At 49.1% G+C, this 24,280-nt stretch overlaps 1 long non-coding RNA gene and 2 pseudogenes across 3 annotated transcripts in view; all 3 read left to right on the top strand.

Annotated features, from left to right (window-relative positions):
• LOC309653016 overlaps window positions 1-24,280 on the top strand; it is a 633,104-nt gene that overhangs the window by 541,182 nt on the left and 67,642 nt on the right. The gene's annotated exons all lie outside the window — the stretch shown is intronic.
• On the top strand, window positions 4,235-5,408 carry LOC309652711 (ferritin light chain pseudogene; annotated as a pseudogene). Its single transcript has 2 exons — window positions 4,235-4,246; window positions 4,438-5,408. The product of its transcript is annotated as a ferritin light chain pseudogene (transcript).
• LOC309652710 (transcription factor SPT20 homolog pseudogene) lies at window positions 13,488-15,534 on the top strand (annotated as a pseudogene). Its single transcript has one exon. The product of its transcript is annotated as a transcription factor SPT20 homolog pseudogene (transcript).

Genomic DNA, 24,280 nt, shown 5'->3' with positions numbered 1-24,280 from the left:
TGGGCTATTAAAGACAGGGACTGTCACACACACACACACACACACACACACACACACACACACACACACCCCACTAATAACCTATTTCCTTTGGTCTAATTTATTCCCAAATATCAGAAATAGGGACTATTCCATTGGCTTCAAAACCTGTGACACTTCCTCCTCTCTCTCAGGCCCAAATGCTAGTATATTACAAATGCCACAAAACCCAAACTGATCAGGGAATTTACATTCATCACCTTGATGCAGCATAAACTTAGGGATTTTCTTCTTGCAGCTGAGGATCACACGATGTAGAAAAATAATTCCAACTGGTCACAGGATAAGAACAATGAAGACCTCAACAGAACATTAGACCCACATTGCAGGACCTCAAGGGTTATCCAGGAAGAGAAGGAACCAGAATTCTCTGGTTAAGTCTATTTCCTATTGTTCTGACAAATCCAGTTCCCATCAGAATGCTCACATGCCCCCACCTTTGACTGAACATGTGGAAACACTGTAGCATCAAGTGCTGCAGAAAACTGTTGGCTCCACCTGGAACTGCTGTGTTCTACTGAGACCAGGAACTGGTCTCCCTGTCGCTGGTTGCCTCATACTAGAAGCTGTTCCTTCCTTGCGCAGTAAGTCAGATTGCCTCAGCACCTACATCAGAAAGGCTCTAGATTCCATTCATCCAGAATGCAATAGATAGCAATGTCAGGACAGGGTGGAGAAAAGCAAATTGGAAAATCCCTCACTTCAGCAAAATATAGGAATTGGCTGATGAGGGGAAAAAGCCAACACTTAAAGAATTTCCAAATGCCCATCATGGTAACAAATAGCTATTTGTTATATTTCTCTTCTTTTTTCCCCCAATTTGCTGCCTTTGCAGGATCCCCCCTAAATGCTATTTTGAATTCTCTGTAGCACTTGATAATTGAAAGTTATACACAGTATTGTGGATTGATTGAGCACCATCATAGCACTATCCAAATAGGATTCTGCTGGTTTCTGAGGTATAAGAAACACCGTTTTTATATTTCTTTTCTGAATTAACTTACTTGGAAATAATTTCAAATACACAAGCTGTAAAAATAAACATTGTACAAAGAACCCTGTATATCCTTTACCCAGATTCACCTATTCTCCACCCCTCTCTCTTTGCAAATTTCATACGTCATGGCCCTTGATCCCTAAATATTTCTGTGTATACTCCCTAAGAGTAGAGATAGTCTTTTACATAACCACAGTACAGTTACAGACTAATTGGATGCCAGACATTGGGTTCATTGTTAGCTGCTGGGTTTTTTAAAAGTAATTTTTGTAATATTCTGTAATTCTTGGTAAATAATTTTGAGCTTTCCTCTGGGATGCAGTTAAGTTACTTGGAAATAATTTGATTCTTTCAAATCTTGCTTTTCAGCTTTGTTAGGCTGAATCAGACCAGAGCAGCCTTTAGTCTAGGCCTAGCTTGATCCCACTATTGAGATAACACCTTTCTAAGTACTCTACCTAATGCCCACATAGTACGAGGGTTCTCCAGTCTAGCTAAAGGGAAGATGAACTACTCCCAAACCTGTGTGATGGCCAAGAAGTTTTCCACTTGATACTTTTGGAAGATTATTTCCCTGGCCTCAGCTAGTTTTCTTAAAAACTCATGTACAAAAAAAAAAAAAAAAAACAACTCAGGTACAGATCAGCACTAAGATGACGATTCAAGGGAGCCCCTCTGCAGACCTCCAGAGTTCAATCTCCAGGCAGCGCTCTCCTCTCTGGTCCCCTGCCCTGCGAATCCTAGCCACCGTGGCCTCTCCAAATTCTCAATTATGTCTCCTCAACTCAGGAAACCTGGGGGTTCTGTTTGCGTTTCCCGTCCCTGCACTGAGGCTTGCAAACTGGCTCCAGGCAGTAAACAGGGGCAATTATAGGGTTCACCTTGTTTGTTTCTCTTCTCCTTAGGGATCTCTGTCCTGTGCTGCCTATTGTCCAATGTCTGCGAACCATCGTTTTGTACATTTTATCTGGTTCTTTAGTTGTTTAAGGTAGGAGGGTAAATCTGGTCCCTGTTACTTCATCATGGTCAGAACAATGTTTCTGTCTAATCTACTGTCCATATTTCAATTTTGTCAGTTGACCTAATAATGTCCTTTATGGTATTTTCACTTCCCCTGCAGTATACTGTTCAGTTTAGGCTCAGGTGTTGCCATTTAGCTGTCATATCTTTTCAGACTCCTTTAATCTCAAACATTTCTGCAGCTTTTCTTTGTCTTTTATGACACTGACATTGAAAGAATACTGTCCCACCTCCTTTTCCTTGTTTTGTGTCCAGCTGATATTTCCTCAGGATTAGATTCAGATTATACATTCTCAGTCAAAATACCACATCGGTCACATGTATCCTTTTCAGGGTATCACCTCTGGAGCTACATGATATCCATCTCTCCTTCACTGGTGATGTTAATTTTGGTCACCTGGTCTAGGTGTTGTCCAATTTTTCCATTGTATAATTACTATTTTTTTCCTTCCCTTGCCACTAATGAGCAATCTCTGGGGAGACACTTAACAACCATGGAAATATCCTGCCCATCAAAATTTCCCCTACATTTAGTATCCATTGATGATTCTTGCCTGACCGAGGCTTTATTATGATGGTTGCAAAATGATAATCTTCCAACTCTAGGGCTCCCTCCACATTGACCCTTGGCATTGTACTTGTAAGCAAAAGCCCACCACCCCTCTCCCCCATTTATCCATTTATATACCTGTTTTTCCATTGGTTTATAATTCAGTACTGTAATTAATTATTTTGGTGCTCAAATTGTCCAAGATTTAGCCAGCAGAAGCCCCTTCAGGCTGGCTCCTCTGTACTTGTGGCATGTCCCTAACATTTTTCTCATCACTTCCTTACTTCCTGACATATCATGATATTCCATATGCTCCTCTTGAATCGATCTTGCTCCTTCCCTGGAATCAGCCAGAGACACATAGTTTTAAACTGTGAAATGAAACTCTGACATACACAACTGGCTTTCTTCAAGATCTTAATCCAGGAGAAAAGAAAAAATTCTCTCAGACAACCAAGTCATTTAAACTTGTGTCCCATACTACCAATCAAGCAGCACAGTAACTGACGAAGGCACTATATATAACGCTACCTATAAACCCACTAAAACGGAAAATATTTGGAATATAAACTGAGTTATACTCTCTTCTATCCATAAAAGTTACTCACAAGTTAGTTCACATATGGTTAATTTACATATTCTGGATCACAGAAATTTCATTACATTAATATATTTTGCATAGCACTTTATAAGCATCAGCTGTGTTAGACTGCATTAATAACCCAATTTCTTCATCTTTCCCAGTAACCATACCATTTACTGTGTGACTTTACACATCTTTCCATCAAAAGGCCAGGTATACAAGCCCACTCCTTAAGTTTCAGTTCAGCCATGTGGCTTGCTTTGACCAATGGTAGATATGACACAGGAGAGGCTTGCAAAAGTGCTTCCACAATGGGGCTTGTTCTCTTGCAATCTTGCACTCCTGCCATTTCCATGAGAAGGATATATCTGGGTTAATCACCCTTGTGCAGCCCCGGGGGGATCGGTCAACGTTCCAGGCATGTGAATCCAGCCAACATCGGCAGAGTTGCCCAGGAAGCCCAGCCTAGATTAACTAAAACCTGTAGCTCTATGAAAAATAAATATTTATTGTCATATACCACAGAGGTTTGTGATTGTTACAAGGCAAATGCTAACTAATATGTTAGCTAATATAATACTCAAATATCCCTCACTAGATAAGTAGAACGGATATCATTATCCTCTCTTTACAGATGTGGAAATGAGCCTCATAGAAGTCAAATGATGTGATCATAGTTCTAGAGCAAGTAGGTGGGAGAACAATATTTCAGAACCTAGGTTTTCAGAGTTGGATTCCAGGGCTCTTTGCACCGCACCTCTTAGTAAAGCTGCCTGGAAGAGTGGAGTTTAAGGGCATTCCTGTGGAGTCACATGGTCATCAGGGATCCTACGACAAATGGTTGCTGAGCTGCACTCTTCGCTTGGCCACCTAAGACTACGGCTGCTTCACCCTTCCTGACTGGAAACCACCAAACTTGGAGCAGGGAACAGAGTGGCATGTGTCATTATAATTGGTCACAGTAGTAGCCAGTTTATTCTCTGTTCCGGAAGCTATAACCATTTGAGTTCAGCTCACAACTCATTACAAACTGAAACGAATATCCATGTTCTTCTGCGTAAAGAACTACCCACTTCAACAACAACAACCAAACAAAATAAGAATTACGGAATTGTAACTAAAGCCTAGAGTTTGATAAAGCAGGGCTGTTACCTTTTCTTAATGTCTTCACACAGGGGAAATCATTAAAATGATATTTAAGTTCTTTTTTGTACCACCGTGAAAGAGCTAACATTTTCTTTAGCTTAGAAAATATCAACAGGCAGTGCGCTGGGCAGTCCCGCGGCTCCGTCTCCTGCTACGGCGGTGTGTGGACGGAACAGACCCAGGGGCGCCCCTCGCTCCCGCCTCCGACCCCCTCCAACCTGTGTTCCACTCGCAACCTTCGGAACCAGCCGCTCAGCTGTCCTCGGCCACCGGGACCGCCAGCACCATATTGTGAGCTTAACGCCGTATTACCGATCCACCACGAGCTCCCAGATTCGTCAGAATGATTCCCCCGAGGTGGAGGCCGCCGTCAACCGCCTGGTCAACATGCACCTGCGGGCCTCGCGCACCTACCTCTCTCTGGGCTCCTGTTTCCACCGCCACGACGCGGCTCTGGAGGGCCTGGGCCGCTTTCTCCGCGAAGTGCCCGAGGGGAAGCGTGAGGGCGCCCAGCGCCTCTTGAAAATGCAGAAACAGCGCGGCAGCCGCGCCCTCTTCCAGGACGTGCAGAAGCGTCTCAGGATGAGCGGGGTGAAACCCAGGACGCTGTGGAAGCCGCCATTATCGTGGAGAAGAACCTGAACCAGGCCCCTGTGGACCTGCACGCCCTGGGCTCTGCCCGCGCAGACCCCCGCCTCTGGGACTTTCCGGAGAGCCGCCTCCTAGATGAGCAGGTGAAACTCATCCAGGAGATGCGCGATCACCTGACCAACCTCCGCAGGCCGGCCGGTCCCCAGGCGGGGCTGGGCGAGTCCCTCGTCGAAAGGCTCACCCTCCAGCACGACTAGGAACCTCCGGAGCCCAGCGGCCTTTGAGGAGCCCCTCTGGCTTCAGGGCTTCTGCCTGAAGCCCCTCTCTGCAGCCACTAGGCAGCTTTTTAACCACCCTGGAGCCCTCTCCCAAGCCTTGGACCAAATGGAAACAATAAAGCTTTTTGCAGGAAAAAAAAAGAAAGGAAGGAAGAAAGAAAGAAAATACCGTCACATTAGTTCAGAATCGACATAGGTGTCCATCGACAGATGAATGGATAAAGAACATGTGGTGTATATACACAATGGAATATTACTCAGCCATAAAAAAAAGAATGAAATAGGGACTTCCCTGTTGCCGCAGTGAATAAGAATCTGCCTGCCAATGCAGGGGACACGGATTCGATCCCTGGCCCAGGAAGATCCCACATGCCGCGGAGCAACTAAGCCTGTGCACCACAATTACTGAGCCTGCGCTCTATAGCCCGCGAGCCACAACTACTGAAGCCCGCGCGCCTAGAGCCCCTGCTCCACAACAAGAGAAGCCACCACAAGGAGAAGCCTGAGCACCGCAAAGAAGAATAGCCCCCGCTCGCCGCAACTAGAGAAAGCCCGCACGCAGCAACAAAGACCCAACACAGCCAAAAAGAAATAAAATTAAAAAAAAAAATAATGAAATAATGCCACTTGCAGCAACATAGATGGACCTAGAGATCATCAAACTAAGTGAAGTAAGCCAGACAAAGACAAATATCACATGATATCACTTATATGTGGAATCTTAAACAAAAATGATACAGAACCGACAAATTGGCCACATTATATTAACCACTGGGATACTTATTAAATTACAGACAGCTGGACCCTACCACAGATCTACTTAATAATAATATCCAGGGGAGGAACATGGGAGTTTTTATTTTTGACAAGCAATCAGGTGATTCTTATGCTCAACCAAGTTTGCGTTTAGATGATGCAGAGGCAAAGAAGGGTTATAAATTGTGATTTTTTTAAATGGTTAGTTCCAGTTCTGATGCCTTAAGAAAATCATTCATCTCCCCTGGACCTCAGTGTTCTCATCTGTGAAACTGTGCCATTGGACCAAATGCTGTCTGCAAGAGGCAAATAGAGCTTGTAGACTAGAGTGAAGTTTTAAAGTATTGGTTCTCAATCCTGGTTACACATTAGAATCCTCTGGTAAGCTTTTGAAAGTGAAGGATGCCCAGGTACCACCCAGACCAATGAAACAGAATCTCTGGGGGTGGTTCCATGTGTTGCTAGTTTTAAAATCTCCCTAGGTGACTTTAATGAATAGCCACGGGTACAAACCTCTGCTCTAAAGGCTGACCGTCGTCAGCCAGGATGATTTTGATTAGTCTCCGGGCACCTATTTCCTTGCCTATAAACTGGGAAGCATGTCACCTATTTTATGTGGCACATAGGCCCTATTTATGGAGTGTCTACTATGATGATTCTAAGGTCTTTGTCTACATTAAATAATCTGCTATAATTCAGGAAGAAAACTCTCAGCTTAATGAAAGAAGTTCAAAACAAACTCACTGCCAATGCTGACATCACTGTCCAGAATAAGAAGGACCAGTGAACATTTTTGTGATGAGGGGACACTTGTGCAGGGATTGGGGAAACTCACTGAAGAGATCACTTGGAGAAAGTGGTTCTTTCTAAAATGAATTCCAGGATGGTTTTCATCGGCCCTTATTGTTAGGTCTGCGGCTTTCCAAAGGAAACTCACCTGGTGATTGGTAGGTTGGGCAGACAGAAGCAGCAGCAATGGGGACCTGTGCTCTTCTTGAATTACCCTTTTCGAATGGGTTGGGCTATCATTTGATCTCCACATTCTTTACTCATCAACAGGCCCCTGAGGGATCCACAGAAGCAGAGAAACTATGAAAGGAAACAGCTGGGAAGTGGCATCTGGCCTTACAGGGTTTAGGAAGGAAAAGGCCGTTCTTGAACAGTTGGTTTTAGTGTTTTAACTCCCTTGGTGGTTTTATTGTGCACAGTTTCCCAGGGGTAATGTTTTAGGCCATAGCCCATGAGTCCCACAGGCTGGCTCAGCTTGTCCCACCCGCCCACGTGGCACACACACAGTGGTCTCTTCCTGGGTGGTGACTTTTCCTCCACTTCATGAGAAAGTTGTAGGGTAGCTGAAATATGTCTTCCTGGCCCCACCAGTCTCTGGTCTTTTTCTCACCTCCCTCAGCCACCCTATGCTTTCTCTCCTCCTTCAAAAAAACCCAAAAACACCATACAGGTTCTCAGGAATGATCTGAAGTTCATCTACTATTTTAGAAAGTTCAAAGAAATTCTGAAACCCATCCATGGGTCTCCTAGTTAAAAACTAGATTTTTTTTTTTGGCTGAGTTGGGTCTTCGTTGCTGCGTGCGGGCTTTCTCTAGTTGCGGTGAGCAGGGTCTACTCTTCATTGCGGTGGCTTCTCTTGTTGTGGAGCACGGGCTCTAGGTGCGCAGGCTTCAGTAGTTGTGGCTCGCGGGCTCAGTAGTTGTGGCGTACGGACTTAGTTGCTCCGTGGCATGTGGGATCTTCCTGGACCAGGGATCGAACCCGTGTCCCCTGCATTGGCAGGCAGATTCTTAACCACTGCGCCACCAGGGAAGTCCTGATTTTTTTTGTTTTACAGATAGTTGATAGCTCTCAGTTATCCACATTCATCATAGCATTTTATTTTATTTACTTATTTATTTACTACCTTTTCTTTGGCTGCACTGGGTCTTAGTTGTGGCAGGCAGCCTCCTTAGTTGTGGCATGCGAACTCTTAGTTGCAGCATGCATATGGGATCTAGTTCCCTGACCAGGGATCAAACCCGGGCCCCCTGCATTGGGAGCGTGGAGTCTTAACCAGTGCACCACCAGGGAAGTCCCCAGGTAGAGATTTTTGGATAGGAAGGTTGACGTTATGAGTAGTTCATGGGAGAGGTCCAGCCTGGAGATATAAATTGAGGAACCATCTATGTATTGATGGTACCTAAAGCCATGAGACTAGATGAAGTCATTGAAGGATTGACTGTAAATAGAGAAAAGTGGGAGAAGGAGTGAGTCCAGGGACAGTCTGACATTAAGAAAGCAAAATAAAGTGCAGAGAACATACATTGAAAGAGCAAATATTGAATGAAGATTAAAGAAAAATTATTGAAATGAGCAAAAATTCTCAACTGTTGAATAAACTTGGAAAATCTGGAAATCGTTAGTGACTATTATCAGGCAGATGAATTAAAAAAGAAAATCTCTGCTAGTATATTTTTGAAAATCTACTTTCTAAAGATTTAATGATATTTTTGTTTGCATCTCTCCTACAGGCCAGACTCTATTTATTAATCAGGTCCAATGGAAATTTTAGAGCATTAGCAAGATAATTCAGGGCCCACCTTAGCAGTAATTGCAGCAAAAAACAAACAAAAAATGTAAAAGTCACACCTAATCATTGGAACTGTCCTAGAAATTAAGGTGCAAAGTGTTTTGTGGTTTGTAGATTGCTGCTTCCTTTCTCTAAACCCAGCTATTTTGTGATACCATGGTGTCGTGATTCTTAGCTGGGGATAACTTTGCACCCCCACGGAACACTTAGCCATGTCCATAGACGTGTTTGGTTGTCTTAACTGGGATGGGGCTGCTATCGGCGTCTAGTGGGTAGAGGCCAGGGATGCTAATGAACACCCTACATTGCGCAGGACAGCGCCCACAGCAATGTCAACAAGCAGAGGCTGAGAAACCCTGACTCAGGCTACGGCTATTTATCTCAGGGAGTTTATAACAGAGCAATAACACCAGAAAAACATCCGACTTCATTTATTTTTCAGTAAAATGATAAAAAAGGTGCACAAGTGGAAGAAAGTAGAGGGGCGACACAGTTCAAGAAAAGGGGAAAAGAGGAAAGTAAATATGCAGTGCAACACTTACAGGCTCTGAAAAGTTCTTAGATTCAATAAACAACTAGTAGATGTGGCAGCACAGAATGACGTAACAGGCTGTGGGAGTGATCTTCGCTCACATAATCTCACAGAGCTACAACGTTCCCTGGGATTTGCTTTACTGAGTCTGGGGCCTGATCACAGGAGTAACACATTAAGTCTCAATGCCAGTGATGGAGGGTTAACCTGAGATGAGACCAACAAGCAATGACTCTTTACCTTCCCCAGTCTTCGATCCCTGCAGTTCCAAGGCTGTGGCTGGTCCCTCTAATTACCCGAAGAGAGGTGGCAAAAACCTAGATCTAGACCTCAGCGGGTAGAGAGTGAACCAATTGACTACTGTAAATTAGGTTAATCATCTTGCAATTAATTCAGTTCTCCGCCTCCTCTAGCGTGTCTTTTCTGGCCATGGGTTTTCTCAGCATGTGCATCTCTGTCGAGCTGCTGTAGGGACGGCAGCAGTTGGACTCCTTAGAATCAGCCAGCGTGCTCGTTGGTGTGCTCGGAAGGCTCCAAAGATGGTGGGCACTGAGAACATTTTCCAAAGGCCTCATCCTGTGGGAAGCCAGGCGATTAGGGAGCTCAAGTGCAGGGGGTGCTGAGCCATGGTAAGCGCTGTCGGGCCAACTAAAGCTCGCTGGAATACACGCACGGCCAGGGACAGAGCCTCAGCCAGTGCACGTGTGGCCAGACTGCCTTGGGGGTCCTCCCGGGGAAGAGTAAGGCGTGGGCCACACTCTCCACTGTTGGCATTGTGGGCTCTAGTAGCTGACGAAAACCTCACATGGAATCGCCCAGTTCACTCGGATGGAGTACAGTTTCACTTCTCCACACGCCCAGGTATATTACGGAGCACACTCTCTCCATCACCAAGAGTGAGTGGCCGCATTCTTCCATGGCTCTTCAGCCCCAGGTGTAGCCGATGCTGCCGGGGCCCTGCCCACCTCCCCGGGGTACTTGCCATCCTGTACACGAGGACTGAGTGTTACTGCAAGCACTCCTGACGCTCTCTCTGAGGGCATCCAGGCCACAGGAGCGTGAGTGGCTCTCACATGTGGCAACCCAGAGTGACGGGAAATAATGCCCTCAGGACTGTCGTCAGTCAGGTGAGAGAGAGGAGTGGATGGAGAAACAGCCCAGCTTCCTTGCCTCTAGGGTGGAACCACCTGAGCTTGTCCTGTACTGTCTCCCAAGGGCCCAGCAGGGACCAGTTGTCCACAGCAGGCTTCTGCTCATGACTGGGCCTTTGATCACCTTCTTGCCCATCCCTGGCCGAGCTGCCCTTGCCCTGACCAGTGTTTCTCGGGATGAGCTCCCAAATAAACTCCTTGCACTCGGATCCTCTTGTCAGGGTTTGCTTCTGGGGAACCCAACCAAAGGCACAGTCAAGACGACAAGTGAACACCTAGTCCGTCCCATGACAGAGTGGGCAGATACACCTCTCTACTGAGAGAGGGGTACCCGGGGACGCCAGCTTAGGGGCTGCATTTGGATCAAGCTCATGGTTTACAGAGCAGGGTAGTGGAGGGGTTCCGAACCAGGGGGATGATTTTGCCCCCGCAAGGCCTGTTGGGCAATATCTAGAGCCATTCTGGGTTATCACAACGGGGGACGAGTGCTGCTGGGGCGTCTAGCGGGTAAGGCCGGGGATGCTGCTAAACATCCTACCGTGCACAGGAAAATGCCCCCTAACAAGTGCCACTAGTGCCAAGGCTCAGGCACCCTGGCGCTCTACAGCACAACACTCAGAAGACCCGGCTCGGGACACTTTTCTCACCTCTAGAAAGGGGATGAAATATTTCTTCACACGAGTCTTGAAGTAAAGTAACTAGAGCAGGGGCTCAATCGTTCCTTCATTCTTGTGCCAACTTTGTGCCAAGTAATGACCAAGTTGGTGAGCAGACAAAGATGGGAAAGGCATCGTGTCTGCCCTCAGAGAATCCAGAGGCTGGGTGTGGAGAACGGTGCAAACACTCGATTCCCTTCCGACGCGAAGCCTGGCTCTGATACGGCGTGTGGTACGTGTGCTTTGGCAGAAGAGCAGAGACAAGGAGGCGAGCTCCGTGGAAGTCAGGAAGGGATGTTTGAGGTGATGGGTGGAGATCGGCAGGTGACTAAGCAGAGAGGACACAGAGCCCTGAAGGGGTGGGCCTGTCGGTGCCCCGTGACTACGCTCAGAGCACAGAAAGCAAAGGAAAGAGAGGAGAGGAAAGAGGTGGGGAGGAGACAGGCGCCGGGTGGTGAGGGGCCTTGTCTGCAGGGCTGGGACAAGGTGAGCCAGCCAGGCATCCAGGGCACCGGCCCTGTTGGGACCGGCACAAGCCGAGGGTGGCTGTCTCCTTCCACCCTACGCCCTAGGCTCCTGGTTGCCTCACCCTAGTCCCAGCCCTCCTCCCCTGTCATGCTGAGAAGCTACGGGGCCTGGTCTGCAGGCTGGGAGCAGCCCCCAGAAATCTTGCACTTCTTTACTTTTTAGAAGGATAACCTGACTCAAACACAGGTCCACTGTGCCACTTCCCCTCCAACAGATTCTACTTCAGGTCCCCAAGAAAGCAGAGCTTTCCCTTTCTAATTAGCCTCTCCACCTAAACGGAATACTGTCCCAGACCGGTACTTTTTCAGACCCAACACACAGCAAGTTCCTGAGGGCAGAAGGTGAACGGGATCATGGTTGGTGAGAAGCCTGCAAGAGTCTGGCAGGCAGCTAAGTTCATCTGCTCAGGTTGGAAGAACAGGCAGTGCTTTGAGTGAGGGTCAGAGCTCCTGTTCACCTCATTCAGTTGGGCTGGATTAAAGTTGGATATTTGGATGACTGGATAGCAAACTATGGTTTAACTATCCAGTCTTACACTTAGCCTAAAGGTGGGCATGTGGAGGGGAAAAGAGAGAGACGGGGAAGGATGCTTAAAAGAGCTAAGAAACTAAACCGATTTCAAGCCCCCCCCCCGAGGCATCCACAAGTATTCACATTGGCCTTTCACATCCGCGGGTTCCGCATTTGCGGTTTCAACCCACCACGGATCAAATATAATCAGATCTGCAGAGGGAGAACCAGGGATGGGGATACGGAGGGCCTACTGTAAGGACTTGAGCATCCGAGGATTTTAGCATCCTTGAGGCGGGGCGGAGCGGGGCGGGTGTCCTGGAACCAATCACCCGCTGATACCGAGGGATGACTGTATACATTTGCCCCAAGGCAACTGATAGGCCAGGAGAAAATTATTCTTGTCTATTCCTGAACGAGGGACATGTTTAAGGAACTCTTAGTCAAGGAGTTTTTAATCCTATTTCACTAGACTGTATCTACTGTAATATGTAATTATCATAATTGCTATTGGTTAGAAAAACACATTTATTTTATGGTAGTCTGTAATTCAGGAATTTCACCAGTTTATCTTGGATTCTTCTCATTTGTGACTTCACTATGAATATTGTATTATCATTATGTCTACACCTAAACATCAAGAGATTCTTTAAAAAAAAAAAAAACAAAAAAAAACCTGTCCAAAAAGGCTGGCAGATTGCAAGGCAACAATATTAATGGAAAACAATGGCCCATAAATTACCTAGGACTCAATCATACCACTCCAAACCACCACTAGGACTGTAGCTGTGGTCTACAGTTAGAGTAACCATTTAAACTGTACTGCCGTCACCTGGAACAACAGTTCTCAACCCTATCGGATGCAAACCACCTTTTAAAACAAACAATTTAATCCTGAATGTAATTCTTAGACGATATAACATACCTCCCACATACTTTGAAAAAGACTATAAAGCCCTTTCTGAAATACCTAGAGAAATAAAAGGTAAGTACTTCTGTAAAAGAATGTCATGTTACGTGCACATCTCTCCGAAAACCATTAGGCAGGAGATGACTGGAAGAATCAATGAAGAATTCTGATGCTTGCACCAAATACAGCGAGCCTCCATGTAGGCAAGAGCTATGTATGGGGACTCTTTGGGTGTGTTAAATTGGCGACGGACACCAGGAGCAGTCCTGCCACTGGGAACAAACAAGACATTCCAAAAACAGTGAATAATGCTTGGTGAAGTGATCGCCAAGAAATGACCACCTTTCATGACCTTCCCGGCAACTGCAGTACCACGAAAATTGGTGTGTATTAAAGCCGCACCGAAAAATGATCGATTTTTTGGTTGCCTGCTTGTGCTTTTCAAGGTTCCAAGAAAAGAAGGGGTGGCGAAGCCCAGCCCTTGGTGGAAGTGCGGGCCCGAGAACCAGAAGTGAGGGGGGCGGGCCTGCGCCCAACAGGCAATAGAAGGATGAGGCCTGAGCCTGCGATCTGCGCAGGCGCACACGCGGATGCGCGCGCCTGCGGGGAGGACATGCGGGGCGGGGCGGGGTGGGGGGCGGGAAACGCTTACATTCACATCCGGGCCATCCGCTGCAGCGCGAGGCGAGCGAGATCCAGCGCGGTGGCCGCTCGAACACCGTTAGGTCTTTCCCTAAACGCAGGTACTTTGCGGGCTGCTTCTTCGGGGGCGGGTGTCTTGGTGTCCTTTTTGAGGTGAGGCTGGTCGCGCCACTGTGGAGTGGCCGCGTTTGCAAGAATGCTCGTCGATACTGCAGACAGGGTTTTCACCCGGTTCATCCGCTCACTTAGGTTTTCTCTTCTCTTAGGGCCCCCATTTTGTTTTGTACCGCAATGCAGCAGGCTCTAGAAAGAGCTTTGGATCGTGCGGAGTATGTCATTGCAAGTGCCCAACAGAGACCTCCGGAAAGGAAATGCCCATCTAATGGGGAGAAGTCTCTCTATGAAAAACTTTATGACATTTACGTTGAAGAATGTGAAAAGGAGCCTGAGGTTACGGAGGAATTAAGAAGCAATGTGAACCTGTTAGAGAAGCTTCTCAGGAGAGAGTCGTTGCCGTGTTTGGTGGTCAACCTGTACCCAGGAAAAGAGGGCTATTCGCTGATGCTCAAGGGGGAACATGGATCATCTGCAGAGACCATTCGACTGCCCTATGAAGAAGGGGAATTGCTCGAATACTTGGATGCAGAAGAATTACCTCCTGTTTTGGTGGATTTGCTGGAAAAGTCTCAGGTTAACATTTTTCATCGTGGGTGTGTCATAGCAGAAATACGGGACTACAGGCAGTCCAGCGGCAGGGAACCTCCCCATTACCAAAGCAGGCATATTCTCCTACGTCCCACGATGCACACTTTAGCCTGCGATGTAGAGGCCATAGCCAGCGATAATCAGAATTGGACCCAGGAGGACAAACTTTTGCTTGAGAGCCAACTGATCTTAGCTACAGCTGAACCACTGTGTCTAGACCCTTCTATATCAGTGGTCTGCACTGAAAACAGACTGCTCTATAACAAACAAAAGCTGAACACTCTTCCCATGAAAAGGAACTTCAAGAGGTATTCTATGGCCTCTCTGAATCGGCAGCAGGAGCTGTGTCGTCCACCTCCTCCTGAGCTAAGAGCCCTGACTTCCTGCAAAAGAATAAGAGAAAGTAAAACAGGTGGGAATCCCGGCCTCAAAACTTTTAAAGCAGGAAGTTATGTAGATACGTGGAAACAGAGACCCTGTGACTTGGCCGTACCTTCTCAAGTGGACGTGGAGAAATATGCTAAAGGGAAAAAGTCTGTCGGATATGATGATTCACAACCAACAGTCTGGCCCGTGCATGAGCTACAAGGTGGGCTTGCATTTGGATGTGAGGCTGGCTACCAGTCCCAGGCAACAAGGCTGACCGTCAGGCAGCTGACTGATAATTCACTTGCCTCTGGAAAAGGGTCCGGTAAAGAAGCCACGTGGGAGAGACAGCTGTCTCCCCCCCACCCCTCCGCAGATGGCCATCCCTGCAGTTTCCTGCCCAGGCCAAAGACTGATGCTGGGAGAGTGGTCAGTCGGCCCGAGGAGTCGGTCCAGAAGAGCACCCAGTGTCCAGTGCAGATGTCACACAGCTCCAGTGGCTCCGCCGGTCTCGGGCAACCTTCTCCAGGGAAAGAACCAGAACAGCCTAAGACTGGGGGGGTTCAGTCTTCAGTGCCCGGCAGAGGAGCCAAACATCCAGCTCCACCCATGAGACTTCCTGGGCGCTCAGGAAGGAGCTCCTGGGGTGACAGCCTCACTTCACAGCAGGCAGGGAGCTCTCAGCCATGTCCATCTCCTGGCCCTGCTCCTAAGCCACCAGGTCTTTCCCAGAAATCCTCTGTGGAGCTGAGCCCGGTTAGCACGCTTCCTGCCACCGCCCTGTCCACTGCGGGCTCATCACGGACGACCCCGGATGCCCGGGTCACGGTCATGTCCGTTGGCGTGGAGGTCACCAGAGTAGTGGGCCCCAGTCACAGAGGCCAGGCCTCGGGGAGAGGCTGTGCCACTAGGGCCCCAGCTCCCGGGGGGATGCAGCCGGGCCACCTGCCCGCAGGAGCTCCGCCGCCGCCTCCTCCTCCGCCTCCTCCTCCGCCTCCTCCTCCTCCTCCGCCGCCGCCTCCTCCTCCGCCGCCGCCTCCTCCGCCGCCGCCGCCTCCTCCGCCGCCGCCTCCTCCTCCGCCGCCGCCTCCTCCTCCTCTGCCGCCGCCTCCTCCGCCTCCTCCGCCGCCTCCTCCTCCTCCGCCTCCTCCTCCTCCTCCTCCGCCTCCTCCTCCTCCTCCTCCGCCTCCTCCTCCTCCTCCACCTCCTCCTCCTCCTCCTCCTCCGCCTCCTCCTCCTCCTCCGCCTCCGCCTCCTCCTCCTCCTCCGCCTCCGCCTCCTCCTCCTCCTCCGCCTCCGCCTCCTCCTCCTCCTCCGCCTCCTCCGCCTCCTCCTCCTCCTCCGGTAGATGTTCAGCTGTTTTTGAAAGACGCTTCGGGTCTCGGGCCCTTTGCTGTGGTGCAGCTGCCCCACGGTTTTCTCCTGGGGAGAAGCCAGCAGCAGGCCCCGCAGCCGCGCCTCTCCCAGCTGCTTCCCAAGCGGCCCCCGCAGTGGCCCTGCGCCCCACCTCCTCGGCTGCCGGCATCCCAAGGTCTGGGGGCACGGGGTCCGGGGGTACGGGGTCCAGGGGTACAGGGTCCGGGGGCACGGGGTCCGGGGGCACGGGGTCCGGGGGTACGGGGTCCGGGGACACGGGGTCCGGGGCTACGGGGTCCGGGGTCACAGGGTCCAGGGGTACAGGGTCCGGGGGTACAGGGTGCAGGGGTACAGGGTCCGGGGGCACAGGGTGCAGGGGTACAGAGTCCGGGGGTACAGGGTCCGGGGGCACAGGGTGCAGGGGTACAGGGTCTGGGGGTACAGGGTCCGGGGGTACGGGGTCCGGGGGTACAGGGTCCAGGGACACAGGGTCCGGGGGTACGGGGTCCAGGGACACAGGGTCCGGGGGTACAGGGTGCAGGGGTACAGAGTCCGGGGGCACAGGGTGCAGGGGTACAGGGTTCGGGGGTACAGGGTCCGGGGGCACAGGGTGCAGGGGTACAGGGTCCGGGGGTACGGAGTCCGGGGGTACAGGGTCCAGGGACACAGGGTCCGGGGGTACGGGGTCCGGGGGCACGGCGTCCGGGGGTACGGGGTCCGGGGGCACGGCGTCCAGGGGTACGGGGTCCGGGGGCACAGGGTCCGGGGGTAAAGGGTGCAGGGGTACAGGGTCTGGGGGTACGGGGTACGGGGGTACAGGGTCCAGGGACACACGGTCCGGGGGTACGGGGTCCGGGGGCACGGTGTCCACGGGTACGGGGTCCGGGGGCACAGGGTCCGGGGGTAAAGGGTGCAGGGGTACAGGGTCCGGGGGCACAGGGTGCAGGGGTACAGGGTCCGGGGGTACAGGGTCCGGGGGCACAGGGTGTAGGGGTACAGGGTCCGGGGGTACAGGGTCCGGGGGTACAGAGTCCGGGGGTACAGGGTCCAGGGACACATGGTCCGGGGCTACGGGGTCCGGGGTCACAGGGTCCAGGGGTACAGGGTCCGGGGGTACAGGGTGCAGGGGTACAGGGTCCGGGGGCACAGGGTGCAGGGGTACAGAGTCCGGGGGTACAGGGTCCGGGGGCACAGGGTGCAGGGGTACAGGGTCTGGGGGTACAGGGTCCGGGGGTACGGGGTCCGGGGGTACAGGGTCCAGGGACACACGGTCCGGGGGTACGGGGTCCGGGGGCACGGTGTCCACGGGTACGGGGTCCGGGGGCACAGGGTCCGGGGGTAAAGGGTGCAGGGGTACAGGGTCCGGGGGCACAGGGTGCAGGGGTACAGGGTCCGGGGGTACAGGGTCCGGGGACACAGGGTCCGGGGGTAAAGGGTGCAGGGGTACAGGGTCCGGAGGCACAGCGTGCAGGGGTACAGGGTCCGGGGGTACAGGGTCCGGGGGTACGGGGTCTGGGGGTACGGGGTCCAGGGACACAGGGTCCGGGGGTACGGGGTCCGGGGGCACAGGGTCCAGGGGTACAGGGTCTGGGGGCACAGGGTCCGGGGGTACAGGGTGCAGGGGTACAGAGTCCGGGGGCACAGGGTGCAGGGGTACAGGGTCCGGGGGCACAGGGTGCAGGGTTACAGGGTCCGGGGGTACGGGGTCCGGGGGTACAGGGTCCAGGGACACACGGTCCGGGGGTACGGGGTCCGGGGGTATGGGGTCCAGGTGTATGGGGTCTGGGGGCACAGGGTCCAGGGGTACAGGGTCTGGGGGTACAGGGTCCGGGGGCACAGGGTGCGGGGGTATGGGGTCCAGGCATATGGGGTCCAGGGCTCCAGGGTCCGGGGTCACAGGGTCCGGGGGTACAGGGTCTGGGGGTACAGGGTGCGGGGATACGGGGTCCGGGGGCACAGGGTCCGGGGGTACAGGGTGTGGGGTTACGGGGTCCGGGGGCACAGGCTTCAGGTTCACAGGGCGCCGCCGTTTCCAACTGGGTCGTGCGTGCCCAGGAAGCCTTGGTCGTTCACCTCAGTGCAGTGGGCGGATTCCCGCAGCCCCAGGTGCCCTTGTTGTCCCCGCCGGCCTCTGGCTGGAGCCGCCCCGTGCTGAGCCCCCTGCAGCAGAGGGGCCGGGCCTCCGCGGCCCCGGCGCCGCAGGTGCACTCCACCGTGCACGGCGCCGACTTGCCGCCCCCTCGGGGCCCGCAGCCCAGCAGCCAGGCCTCGGGGACCGCGGATAGAGGCCCGCCAGCCGCTCCCAAGCCCTGAGGCCTGGCTAATTTCCTCTCTTTTTGAAAACACAAGAGCAGCGACCAAATGCATTGCGAGTTTCACCCGCATTTGGGGGTTTTTTAATGTGTCGCTCTTTTACGTTGTTAGACGTACAGACTTTCTGCAGAGGCACAAGCCCGTGATTTTTACATAGAGATGGGGAAGTGCTTTACTAAACTGGCATGGTTTCGCCGAAGCCATCGCTTGGGCGGTGGCTGTTGACAGTTGTTTTTATTGCGATGTTCTCAAGTGTATCCAGATCCAAACTAGGGTCAGTTTAAACTCCTGAAGCCTGTAATTTCTCTCAAGCAATAAAACTGCAACACCAGTAAAGTCAAAATTAGTATTATTCTAACAAGATGTGACTAACACATAACTGTCGCAGCTTCACCCTTTTACGTGTACAGCTCAGTAGCGTTAAGTGGACTTTTGTCGTTGCTGTACAACAGATCTCTAGGGTTGTTTTCTTCTTGCAGAAGTGAAGCTGTATCCCCGTGAGCACCAGCTCCCTGTTTCCCTCGCCCCCAGCCCTGGCCCCCACCCCTCTATTTTCTGTGTCTCTGAGTGTGACTGCTTTAGATACTTCGTAGAAGTGGGATCGCACAGGATTTGTCTTTCGTGACGGGCTCATTTCACTTAACGTCCTGTCCTCGAGGTCCATCCATGTTAGCGTGCCACAGGAAGGTTGTAGCTGTTGACAAGTGCTTTCAGTGTACATGAGATATACTGAAGTGGCCTATGAAGTATTAGAAACGTCCTTCGGAAGAGAGTGCACTTTCCTATTTGTTTATTTAGCTTAAAAGCTTTTTGCACCAGTGTATGAAATGCAATTTTTATACATTTGGTTTGGGAAAAAAACAAAAACAAGCTAACGCTACCAAAAATTGATGCTTGTCATCTTGATATTGAGGCCATGGGATACCTCCAAGTGCGCAGCATGCTTTAGGGGCACTTGCTTGCGTGGATGTCCCCAGCCCTTTAAAAGGTGCCCCTCCCCTCCCCCCCCCCCAGCCCAGCTCTTCTCCTCTAGGCTGCAGTCACTGGCCTTGAAAGGGCACTTCTGGGATGTTGTCTTCTCTCTTTATAAAACCATTTACATTTTTGAGGACCCAGGGTTATTTGCAGAAGGTAAATATCTAAACATCTGGAAATGAGTTTTTCAAGTGTTTTCATCTTTGGTACGTTCTGAAGTGGAGTCCCTCTCCCCCGCGTTCCTTCTTTTCCTTTCCCTTGCTGAGTGATCACCAACTGGTCAGCTGTCCCTGCTTCCTCATCTCTTTTTACCTTCTTTCTTGTTTCAGTGGGGCTCAGAAGACCCCTGAAGTTTTCTGTTTTCTTTTTCCGTTTCTTATTGTGGTATAATTTACATAAGAATCAACCATTTTAAAGTGTACAATTCATTGGCATTTACTGCATTTAGAATGTTGTGGGACCACAGCCTCTGTCTGCTTCCAAAACATTTTCATCGCCCAAGAGAAATCTCTGTACCCATTCAGCACTCACTTCCCAGCTTCCTCTCCCCCAGCCCAGGAAACCACCAATTTGCGTTCTGTCTCTACGGACTCCCCCATCTCGATTTTTCCTAAAAATGGAATCAGAGACTATGTGACCTCTTCTGTCTGGCCCCTTTCACTTGGCGTAATGTTTTCGAGGTTCATCCACATCGTAACACGTATTGGTACTTCATTCCTTTTTAGGGCTGAATAACATTCCCTGGTTTGTGTACGCCACATTTTGTTTATCCATCATCTGTTGATGTACATTTGAGTTGGTCCCACCTTTTGCCATTGTGTATAGGGTGGCTATGAACAGTTGTGTACAAGTATCTGAAGGCCTCTCGTATTTTGTTCTTACAACTTTGAAGGACAACCTGTGTATATAAAAGTATTTTTTCCAAGTACACATGTATGTTTCCCTGCCTTTTGCCCCAACCAAAAAAAGGAAGTTTGGCAGTTCCAAAAGAGATGAGTGAAGAGGCAGGTAACCGGTGATTCTTAGTGCATTAACCCGGCTGTACTAACGTGCTACCGATCCTGTTAAGGGAAGATTTGGTCAGCTTGAAGCCAACATCGCAGATATGCCAGCGGAGTGACACTGAGCCCAGTAGAGCTTTATGTAGCCTACCCTGGACATCTTTAGGAAGGGTGCCTGCACTTTGAAGCAGCGACCAATTGCAAAGAAGAGTTTATACTCAGCCTTGGGAGCCAACCAGACAAGTGAACTCTGAATCTCACTAGGTTTTGTGTACCTTCTCCCTTTTTGTGCTCACTCTCATCCTTTCAAGTACGACTGCACGGAGAGACCAGCTGACGTTGTGCTCCCTTCCCAGGCAAGCAAATAAATGCAGCTTTGTTTCAGATTACCATTTGTCGGTCTTCATTTCCTCCTACTAATCCTCACCAAGGTTTGTAATTGAAGCAACTGCCTCACTGATGAAGAAGAAAGAGTGTACCCCTGGAAATACAATCCCAGAGTCTGTATTCATTCAAACACCTGTAAAGGGAGGACTTCCCTCGTGCCTTGTATTGTGTGAGGCCTTAGGTGGGATGCGGAGAATACAGATACCAAAGAAAAGTAAAATACCTCTTCACAACCTAGATTTCATTCAAAATTCACGTAATTTTATCCTTCAGCAATTTAAGGTAAATTCCCTGTAGGATAAAGTCTCAGTAGAATAATGAATGTTACATATCTGAAGATGAGTACACAACAGAATGGGAAATAGCAGAAGACTCAAGATTTTAGTGGCTTACCACCCTGCCACAAGTCAGAGGTCAGGACACAGACCAAGGAGATGGTGGAAATAGGACTCCAGAGAGAAAATATTGCCCAGCTCATGAAGTCCAGGTATGTGTATCTGCACAGAGAATTTGTACTTGTTTATAAATGATAAGTTAAAAAATCTATCATTCCATTCTAGATTGCTATTTTGAGAAAATCTTGGGGAAAATACCCCTAAGAAACTTTTGTTTATTTCTTTAAAGTGACAGAAACATGTTAGGTTCCTTGCTAGACAGACCATCTCCAACATCCTGTTCTTACTTCTGCCACCTCTCAACAGATACCGATATTGTCTTTGGTTTTTGTTGTGTGTTGCTTCCTGAAATAGCACTACAACCACCTGTTCCTTAGAGAAAACTGAGTTCATTCTTTCTGGCAAGGGAGAGGACAACCTTGACAGAGTCTTAGTAGTGTTTTAGATAGTTAAATGTCTTTTTCCATAAAGTCTAATAAAATAACCCTTCATCTCAAGTACTTCAGTATTTGACCTGCAGGGAAAATGTAAAACTTAGCTGCTTTAATTGCATTTTGAGAAACACTTAGGCTCTAAAATACAGGATTTTTCCGTCTGTTCTCACTTCCTGCTGGGCATTATTCTGTTTTTGCATGTTTTAATTCACTCAGTCCTTGCAAGGACCACGGAAGGAAGGTACAGTTATAGATGAGGAAACAAGGCATTGGGCACTTAAATAATTTGCTCAAGGTCACCCAGCTATGAACTATCAGAGCCCAGATTCGGATCCAAGCCTCCTGGGGTCAGAGACTATGTCCTTTACCACACTACCCTCTCCACTGCCTCACTGAGGGCAAGACATAGACCTGTCCCCAGTGGACTCATCATATGATTGGAAAGACCTCAAGATGTATGGATGAAATGACAGATTACAATCTGTCACTTAGCCACATCTTGGTGTTTGAGAGGAGCTAATAACTGACATCTTTGCCACAGTTTGGAACCATTTGACAGAGATTCAGGACTCAGACAGCTGAACGTCAGTATATTCTCTTTATACGTTCTGCTCATATATTCAAGGACACAATTTAGATCTGGACCAAGCAGGTTTTCTAATAGCTGCACCCTGTATTAGGGAGATTCTTCCACTCGCTCACAGGCAGGGCTAGAGAACTACAGAGCCCTCCCTGTGGGTCTGGCTCTCTTACAGGGGGAATTGAGTGGGCAGAGCAAGGCCAATTTTACTTTACTGAAGAGCTTCTTAATCCTTGGATGATGGGCCTATGGCATTTGGTGAAGGCTATGGATCCTTTCTCAGAATGACATTTTTATGTGCATGAAGTAAAATATATGGCATTACAAAGGAAGCCCATTACACTAAAATACAACCCTGAAGGTATAAACTTATGATAAATAATAAATATGCTTCTTTGTTAATGCATTAAATAATAAGATGTAGCAGAGGAACTAATAATTACTATAATTTCAAAGCAGTGCTGAGCATGAATGATATTTTGAGGTACCTGCAATAAGTGGGATATGTGAAAACATCTGTGATTTCTATTCAATACAAATTCATAGACATTGTTAATACTACTGTGGTTTGTTATCTATATTCATTTGTAGGAAATAATATATTTCACTTAGAGATGAGACAATGTAAGCATATAAAGCATTTTCTTTTCTCATTAAGTTCATGGATCCCCTAAAAGTGTCCATGAGCCCCAGGTTAAGAATACTTGCTCTAATTGAAGGTCGTCCTCCCCCAGAAAAAGAAGTAGGTAATAAGCATCATCTCCAGCAGTATATGCTATATGAACAAGCCTGCCGGTGATCAAGTTTGCTCCCACTGTACATAGTGACCAGATTATTGAATGGTTATCACAGCAGCTTGGAAAGGAGTTGCTTACAAGGTGTACATTATTCATTTAATCCTCAAAATGACCCTATTGGTAGTTAATGTTGTTAACTCCATTTTCAAGTGAGGAAATTGAGGTTAATGTAATTTGTCAAAGTTCGCACATCTGAGGAGGGGTAAGCATTTGAATCTAGGTAGTCTGGCTCCAGAACCCACAGTCTTAACCACTAAACTGAACCTGCTCAGTAAGTTTAGAGGGCTAGTCTAAGAATACCTGGGGCTAAGTATAACTGTCATTTATAAAGTTATTTTCCTAGAAAAAAATGTAAATAAATCATTGGAAGACAACCCTTCTGTAGACTAGGGCTTCTTCCATATAGAGATCAGGAATTACTGAACACCCTGTAGTTGCCAGTTATCCACTGTATCGAATAAGCATTATCCCAAAGTGACCTTATTTTGGCTGCCTGGACCACAAATCGGCTGGGGCTGGAGCAGAGTGGAGAGCGGGGCTTCCACTGAATTCAGCTTCCTGACAGGAGGGCACGTCACTTCTAATGAGCTCTGTCGAGAACTCTGAAGGGTCTGAGACTCTATGCTGCTTGAAAACTAACAAGTTAGCCTTAATTTCATGGATGCTGGCAGAAGACAAGAATACTGGGTCAGAGACAAAGGACTTTATTACCCATAGCACAACAGGCAGCATGCATTTCATGTGTGCATTGGTTCCCTTGCCCACCCAAGTCCCATGGGGACAACAGAGAGGTGGGCCCGAGTGAATGCTGCACATGCAGTAGATGTCTGTCACAAGGGAAGAGCCCAAGCTTAGGAAATAACAATATGTTTAAAGGGGCTGCAAACAAACCTGCCTAATTTTTGCTCTAGAGAAAGACATTATCTTTATTATGACAGTCAAGAAACAAATTTGTCTTTGGCTCCATTAGGGAGATACTATCTCTATTTCCTCTGGCTGTTTACCATACAAACTTCCTGGAAAGTTAGTCCAGAATAAAGGCTATCAGTGTCTCTGCTCACAAGACATGCAGAAACAAGGGAAACATGGAGAACTGTCCCCCACCAGACTTCAGGTGCTGGCAACTGGAATTCCCAGACAACTTCTTTAAGTGGCTAGTGTCCAACTCCAGATGGCAACACTCAAGCAGTTTGTGTGTCCCTTCATTGATAAAGTTGTTTTCTCATGCTCATTCTATAAAAGGAGAACAGTAAGGGTGCAGGTCCCTCTACCAGAATGCGAACCCACGCTATGTATCCAGGGGGGTGTGGTGGCACTGGCCTCTTCTCAAATGAATGATGGAAGGAAGGGGACCTGTGCCTTCTCTTCTCTTGCTACCCTGCCCTTTTAAGTTTTCCTTTCCCCCAATAAAGCTGATGACTCAATTCATTCCAGGCCCTGGTGCATAACATGTGATACCCAAATGGTCTCAGTACAGTAGATAAAGAAAAGTAACAGACAT

The sequence above is a fragment of the Balaenoptera physalus genome, assembly GCF_965194825.1.
Source record: "Balaenoptera physalus genome assembly, chromosome: X".
NCBI lineage: Eukaryota > Metazoa > Chordata > Mammalia > Artiodactyla > Balaenopteridae > Balaenoptera > Balaenoptera physalus.
The sequence above is the reverse complement of the archived record's forward strand: the minus strand, read 5'-3'. Positions and strand labels throughout refer to the sequence as shown.